This window comes from Corvus cornix, chromosome 4A (genome assembly GCF_000738735.6).
Source record: "Corvus cornix cornix isolate S_Up_H32 chromosome 4A, ASM73873v5, whole genome shotgun sequence".
Classification (NCBI taxonomy): domain Eukaryota; kingdom Metazoa; phylum Chordata; class Aves; order Passeriformes; family Corvidae; genus Corvus; species Corvus cornix.
This window is the reverse complement of record NC_047058.1, coordinates 4510993-4519294: the sequence shown is the minus strand read 5'-3', so window position 1 is coordinate 4519294 and position 8302 is coordinate 4510993.

Genomic DNA, 8302 nt, shown 5'->3' with positions numbered 1-8302 from the left:
AGTCCCATCATTCACATCTGGTGCCCACTGAACCGTGGGACTTTGACACCTTCTGGAACATCCTTTGGTTCGTGTCAGCAGTGAAGAGCTCAGCCCCTTCCCAGCCTGCCCAGTGCTGCTCTGAAGGAAACCAGCCCTGCCGTGGACAGAAGGTCACGTACCAGCAGTGACAGCCACCACTCTGCAGATGCCAGGTGCCTCTTGTTTTTCAGGCCAGTAGCAAAAGCAGGGGTGAGGGAGAGAGAAAGAGAAGGATACAGAGAAAGACAGACAGCTGAGAAGAGGTGAAACCAGAAATGCTGTGTCCCAGAGGCATTTATCAGCCCAAATGAAATGGAAACAGTGAAAGGGAAACACTGCTTTGCTTTTCTCAAAATTGTATTTCCAGTTGAATGAGTTGAAAAGAAAATATCCTTTCCTTTTCCTGTGATTTTGAGAGATCTGTTTGCTAAGTCTGCAGGCTTAGTAGGAGAGACAAGGAGTATTTATTTTCTGTATACGTTGGTAATTTATGAGGCTGCTATAAATGCAGAGTTTATGGAAGTAAAATCAGGCCATGAAATAAAAAGGATTTTATTCAAATATCCCAGCTTATTAATTCTTTCTAATTCTTCACAGAGGAGGAGATGAGTGAGGATCCACACACGTTTTACTGAATAATAAGAGGGAGAAGATCCTGTAAAAGTAGCAAATGCAGGTATAATTTAAAAATAGAAAAAGATGAAAGATAAGTGAATTTTATTAGGGATTGAAATATAATTGAATTTTCCTTTTCCTATTTTGCCATCAAAGATGGCAGAAAGAAATTTACCTTTGTGGGAAAGGGTCTTGCATTGCTAACAAACCTGCACAAAGTGGCTTTACCTTCCTGTGCAGCAGGGTGTGACCGAAGGGATGTAAATGCAGCTCTTATCTGTGCCACATGGAGGGGTGGAGAGGAGATTTAGAGCCTTGAGCGAGAAATACGATGGCACAATTGCTTTCACTGGGATTTAGTGCTCCAGCAGGAGCAGAAATGGGGCAAACACGTCCTTCTTTGTGAGTAGCAGTAACTGTCTGCTCCACTGAGTGTCCATCAGTGTGCCTGGCTGTGTGATGTGTTATTGTCCTGCCTTCATCTCCAGAAATGTCCAAGAGGGTGAAGGGATGGGGAAAGATCCCATTATGTGATGTGCTAAGAGATACACAGAGGTAGAGGTGCTGCTGGGCTGTCACAGATCCCAGGCTAAGATGCTGTACCTGAGAGCCCCCAAGGCCCTCAGAAGTCTCTCCTCTCAAATGCTTTCTGGGAGAACAGAGTCAGCATAGCACGAACCTTCAGGACGTACTGGCTGCATGTCAGCAGGCCCTCCCTGGGCACACCACACTTCCCAGTGGCTGCTTTCCATTCCACTGGTGCTTGGACCTGGAAAGGGAGAACACATCAGGTGTATTGAATGAAGGTGTATTGAATGCTGGAGGGGTCTGTCAGGTGATAGTGATCTCACAGCAATCATTTGCAGGCCTTCCCCACACCAAGTCCTTTCTCTTAGCTAACTTTGGAAAAATGCAAATGTCCCAAGAAACACCTCCTGTCCTGGCAGACCCAGAGGCCCTGCACTGCCTCCTCCCACACTTTCCTCTCCAGGTCTGTAACATGAGCGTATTCAGTATTTGGCAGCTGTGTTTAGGGTGTCTGCTTCCCCCTCAATTGACACTCCACGTGTGGGGACCCGCATGCAAACAGAGTCCCCATCCTTCATGGACTCTTTCCTGGCTAAGGGGAGCTGCTGGCAACAGCAGTCACCACCAGCTCCCTGGACTAAATGAGATGGGAGGACAGAAGCCGAGATCTGTTTCCTCCAATTAAACTGATTAGGGAGGGCTCTGTAGTTGAGGCAAACTCCATAAAATGAGGAAAAGGTCACTGTGATGGATCTGAGTGGAGGCATCAGCCTCTTTTGTATCTTGGCGTCTCCTGACCTTCGTGTCCATCTGAGCCATTCCTCTCTGCGGGGTTTAGCTGTGACCCCCAGGGCCCTGCACTCTCAAGCTCCAGTGACAGTGGAGGAGCAGCTCTGCCCCCGGAGTGGCAGCTGGCAGGAGGACACAGAGCAGTTTCACAGGGCAGGAGGAGAGTGGGAGTCTGTGATGAAACCGTGGGATGGAGGAGTTTGAAGAGAGACTGGCTCTGGAGTTCCTAGTCCAGTGGTACTCCACAGGGGGCTGGGCTGGGGCTGTGATGGCGAGATGAGATGAGCTGCACTTCACACAGTGCAGGAGTGCAGGAGGAGGATCGTAGTTCAGGGTACTTTGGTGTCTTTTTTTGGAACGCTTTTGATAGTAGAGGTGGCATCTGACCTTCTGCATTTGAGATCTGATGGCTCAGGGATCTCCAGCTATAATATTGGCCATCAGTCCCTACTCTCATATACAGAACTAGTGCCAAGCTGAGAAAAGCCTCAGAGAAAGCTGGCTGTTCTGAGAAGCAATTCCCATTGTTGCATTCGCTAAGACTTCTGGGCCCCTGAGGTATACAAGGGAGTGTCTGAGTTGTAAGTATCAAAAGAAATTAATTATTCTATATTATAATTAAGTCTTTTTTAATTAGCTGAATAATTGGAATTTTTCTTGCATTACAACACAGGTTTTCACGTTGCCAGATAATCCGTAACTTTAGAGGGATTTACCTGAGAAATGTCTAGCATCCACAACTCTCTATCTGTAATATAAAGTAGTAAATAATGGTTTTAAGGTGGCCACAAGAAAGGCAGTGCTCTTTAAAAGAAGTCTGTCAAGCCAAACTTGTCCCTCAAAATGTATGCTCTGTAAAAGCCTTCAGAAAATGTTGGGTCGAACTACTTTAGTGTTATTGTGAGGAAATCAATATTTCCCTGCAGCCTTTGCAGCCCCCAAATTGTAGCATGTTGTTTGTGCACAGGAAGCTGAAAGTGAAACTGTCTAAAAAGGAGAGTGAGGTAAACTGGCCTGTTTCCATAATTTTCCCTAAAAGTCCCTGAGGTAAACAAAACAACACACTTGAGCAGTCAAAACTGAAATATTTTCCCAGTGTAAACAACTGAATTGGAGGGTGTTGGTGGCATTCTGGGAGGGGGTTTTGCTTTTCTTTCAGCCCTTGTCCTGCTTCCCTCCCCTTCCCATCTCCCTCAAAGCCCTGTTCCTCCTGTGCTGTGCCACACAGCAGATCTTCCAGGCTTTGTCCTCCAGCAGAAGCTCCATGGAAGTTGTGCAAGATCCCCACGTACTTCAGCACTGAAATCAATGAATTGCCTGCAGTGGGTTCCCCCCACTGGAGAAGAGAAACCTTTTCCCACTGCTCTGGCATGGCAGCAGCATTCAGAGCATCAGACAGAGGCGGGGCAGCAGCTCCCTGTGATGCAGGCCTTTGGGACCCTTGAGCTGGCACAGATGCAAACAGCTCTCCCAGGTACTCCTGAGCCCTGCTGTGAACTCTGCCATGTGGCATGGGCACGGCTGAAGGGCTCTGTAGGGTTAGGACTCGGACAGGCGATGCCAGGAGGAGCAGAGTTTATCATCGTGGATACTGTGGCTGTGAGTGGGTATTCTCCATTGCTGAAACCGAGTTCAGAAGGGAACCACGTTGATTTGGTGAGTTTGGCTGAGACCTCTGTCAACAAAATTAAAAGGGAAAGTCTGGGAGACTCATAACTTGCTCACAGACACACCAGCGTGGATGCAGCAGCTTTACAATGTTGTATGTTCACCTGTCTCAGGCAGAGAAAAGATGAAGCCAGTTTGTGGGAACAGGAGGAGATCAGGAGAGCAAAGGACCAGAGGAAAGCAAATGCTGTGCTGACTGGCAAAGAGACTGCTCTCTTTGTGTTCTTTGTGCTTGACTGAAGCATCTTCACAGGATTTTTTTCCCCTCTAATCTGGAAATAATTCTGATTTATTTTAAGCCTTCTATTAAGACAAGTCATGCAGCAGCGGCTGGCTGGCGGCGGGCGGCAGTGCGCGCGGACGCCTGCGTGTGCTTCCAAGGGGCTGCTGCCTTCTTCAGTTGACACTGCAGTCAATTATTGTGTTTTCAATTATATATAAAAGGCAATGATGGAGGTTTTCAGCTTTTATAGCACCACAAATCACAGAGTCCTTCACTGTACATGCGGCGTCGCTGCCACAGTGTAGCGCGGGACATCACGACTTCCCCATGCCGGCTTGCAGAGGGAGCAGTGCCATCAGGGACCCCCAAACTGCAAGGTAACTCCACGGGGAGGGCAAACCCTCACAGGCAGCTGCTCCTCTGTGTGATAGCTCAGCCGCCAGCCCCTGGCTGACAGGCAGGGATGGGCAGTGTGATCCCTGGGCTGTGCCAGGGAAGGGCAGGAAGATCTATTTTCTGTGTGCTTCACATGGTCAACAGCATGTCTGTGAAGGAGCTGTGCAGCCTGGATGGGCAAGGAAGGGTTAAGGTAAGGACATCATTCGTGAGAAGGGTCGTGGCACAGAGAGTGATGTTGGCTGCAGTGCTTTGTGCGTGTTTAGTCACACAATCAGTCTCTTGCCAGCTCGAAGAAACTGGGTAGGTCTGAAGCGAGTAGGTTGGAAAACTGTTGGGAACTGGGACCTGTTTCACAGAATGATCATTTAGTGGCACTTAGTGTCATGACATTCTTATATTCGCAAAGTTAGCCCTAGAAAAAAGGGCTTGGACTGGCAGACCAGGAGTGTTTGCCTTTGAAACCAGGCAATATGAGGAAAAAACCAAGGCTGTAATAGAGCATGAACAATCCTCCTCAGTAGCCAGAAGATGCCACCTACCATCCAGGGATCTGAACAGGACTCACCACTGGCAGGCTTGGTCTTGACTATGGCATTTGAGTACTTTAATGCTCATAAAAATGCCCCAAAATTGCCTGGTGCAAAGGCAGCACTAGCACTTGTCAGCTTCTCCAGTTTCCTTTAGTAAAAGAGCTATCAGCCAAGCCATTTTTATTCTGCTCTGCACTGGTGGGAAAGGGGGTGTCTGAATGCATCACCAGGGTGCATTTCACCAGTGGCAGATTGGTGGTAACCCAGCAGTCAGGTCCAGGAGAGCGAGGCTGTGAGAGGCTGAGTGGGCAGGAACAGAAATCAAATCATTGCCACATAGAGTGGACAAGAACACTTGAATTCTGAGACTCCAGTGAGAAAGCAAGTAAGAAAAATAAACAGAGGTTGTCAGCTAGACTGGATATATTGACTGCAGTACAAACAGGAGGAGGAGCAGTGATCCTGGTGACTGGGCTGGAGATGTCTGGAATGGTCCTGTTTCACCCAGAGCACACCCTGGACCCCCATGCTCCTTTGCATGATAAGGATACAGGCAAGGAGGATCCCCCATGGTGAAGGATGCTGTTAGTTCAGGGAGACAGGGACCGGTGGGACAGAGAGATCACTGAGAGACTCAGTTAACTGGAGCTGGTTACCACTGAAGGCTGAGCTTTCACCATGGAATGGGGACTTCAGATAGGGATATTTGTGTTGAGCAGATTGTGGCTTTAGGTGAACATCCCAGTTAGACCAGTTCTGCTAAAAGCTGGAGGTAAAGCTGGCTGACTGCACACTCTCTGTGCTCTGCCTGACACTGAGCTCCAGAAGTGGTGAGAGAGGCCAGCCTATGGTGGTTGCGATGAGTGTTGGGGATTTGATCTGGTTTGGAGCCTAAGCTGGAAAAAGCCACCAAAAAAAAAAAAGAAAAACAGATGAAGGACTGCATTCCTAGAAAATGGCTTCTGGTGTATGTGCTGCACTGTTTCTGGGGGATAATGAACTGGGATTTGCAACTGTACTGCTGGATGTTAGTCATGACTATAGGACCTGGGAATGCTACTAACATAAATTAGAGGCAGGGGTGGAAGGATGTGCCAGGAGGACTGGAAGGATTCTGTGGAAAGAAAAGGAACTTAGAAGTTCTTAGGCAAAACAATTTGTACCAGTAATAATTCCTTTCACTGCTCAGGGTCTAAAGGACAAACAAACCCAAAGCTATGGAGGAGGAGAGGGCCCTTGACTGTCCTACAGTTTGTGGCTCTCTGCCTGCAGGAAGGCAGAGGGTATCCTGTCTGGACTGGATAAATCCTGGAAATGGCATTTGAAGTAGACATGAAATAGGGTTTGGAGGGAACTAGAGCCTGGGAGAAGATCTGGCTGGATGGAATATAAAACCCATTAGTGTCTTAATGCATAAATTGGCAGAAGTGTACCACAGCAATGAAAAACAAGCTACTGGGAGCCCAAGCTGTTATTAGATTCTGGTGCCTCAGTGACTATTGAAATTACTATTTTGCAAGAGTGAGGGTGCCCGTAAGGTGCCCCAACAGACACAAGCGTACAGGGGTCTCCCGTGGTGTAGGGAGTGTCTCAGCTCTGCCCCACACACACCCCAGTGCAGACTGCCTACTGGAGAGTGTGCCTGAGGGTTTTTGTATTCAGCATCACGTGTAGGATAAAAAATGGGCTTTTCAGCAGCCTGTTCCTTAAACAAAATAGGTTAGTTTAGATTTAACTGTGCAAGGATAATACAGAAATAGAAAGACTCATAATTACCTTACCTATAAAATGATGTTTTCCTGTAAAGGCTCCTGAAATAGTCAGAACAGCTTGGGATGAGGGTCAGTTACCTTTCTGCAAGTATAAGCTTGAGATAAGTTGGAGTATGGGAAGATTAATGCCTTTGCTTTAATAGCAGGGCTTGATCCAAGACTGCAGAAGCGATGTAAGTACCCAAGCGAGCCCAAAAAGGCTGGTGGATCAAGGAGTGCCAGTGCAATGACCCAGTGTGTGTAATTCCCCTGTGTGGCTGGTATTAAAGGGAAAAAGAAAGATGCATCTGACTGCGGATTTCAGAGCTTTAAATGCTGTAACTCTGCAAACATCACCTCTTCTTGTTAAAATGCCAGAAATTACGGCTGCAGTAGTACAAGGAGCTAAGTGGTTTTTGGCCATAGATCTAGCAAATGCATTTTTCTTTAGCCCTTTAACAGAGAAACATCGGTAAAATTTTGGGGTTTACAGTTCAGGAGGGAAAAAAAAAATATTTCAGTTGAGTTCCTCAAGGATTTCACAAGCTCCTGTGATCTGTCACATACACATCACCTAAATGTGGGAGAAATTAGCCTGCAGGTCCAGGAGGTGTGTGACATCAGATGTGGCTCACACCTGAATTGGGTAGATTCTGGGGAACAAGAGTGTCAGCAGACTGGAAGATTTGGCTGCAATCCAGGAGGAAGGATTGAAAGTCAACAGACAAAAGGTTCAATTAGTGCAACAAGAGGTAAAATATTTAGGAGCAATGCGAGGTATTGAAGGCCAGGCTCCTGATAAACAGAGTGTGGAATTAATTCCAAAGCTGCCCAGCCCCACTGCTCTGCCTAGCTAAGAGCACTGTACGGCACATTTAATTGTATGCAGGATTTTATTCTGATGTTCACTGAAGTGAGTCATCCTCCAGCTAAGCTTTTAGAGAAAACCAGGCAATGAGAGCAAGGTGCAGGCAAGCAGGCAGCTCAGTCAAGCTGAAGCCAGCCTAGCCCAAGCTGCAGTGCTGGGCTGTCTGGACCCAGGAAGCCTCCTCATGCATGGTTTGCCTCTGTCAGGCAGGGAAAAAAGTGCCAATTTGGCACAAAAAGAAAGATACCGTGTTCCAGGCTATTGTCTGTGCATCTCAAATCTTACTGACACTGCAACTCCTTGTCAAAAGGAATGAGTATATTTACTCTGGAAATCAGAAAAATTGGCTTATCTTGTTGGAGGAAGGCCAGTGGCACAACACCCTAGTCATGCTTCCTTGAAATTCCAGGTGTTCAATACAGCACAGGATGGTGCCTATCGAGCTCTGGGTGGCAGCGCAGCCGCTGACGTGACTGGGAGAGTGAGACTGGAACGGGACACGAGGCACGAGCAGCTCTGTGCTCCAGTGGTGGAGGCTGCTGAAGAGGAGTCAGGTACTGCAGCCTCCTGATGTGCAGTGGCCCATGCAGGTTTAATTGCCTCTGTCAAAGTACATCCGCATAAGCCAGAAATCTGCTTTACAGGTGGGTCAGGCTGGTGTAGAGTGAGGCTGGCACAGGATGTGCTCCAGTGCGTGCGGAGAGGAGCAGGAGCAGCGGGGCAGGGCTCACCTCGCTCAGTACAAGTGGCAGCAATCCCATAGGCATTGTCAGCTGTGCTTCCCCCTGGACTGAGCAAACGAGGAGGAAGGATTTCATTTTGCTGAACAAGTTTTTCCCCTATCTAGTTACAAAGCAGCATCTGCACAGAGCAGAATGCCCACAAACCTCAGGATATGAAGAATTTAGCT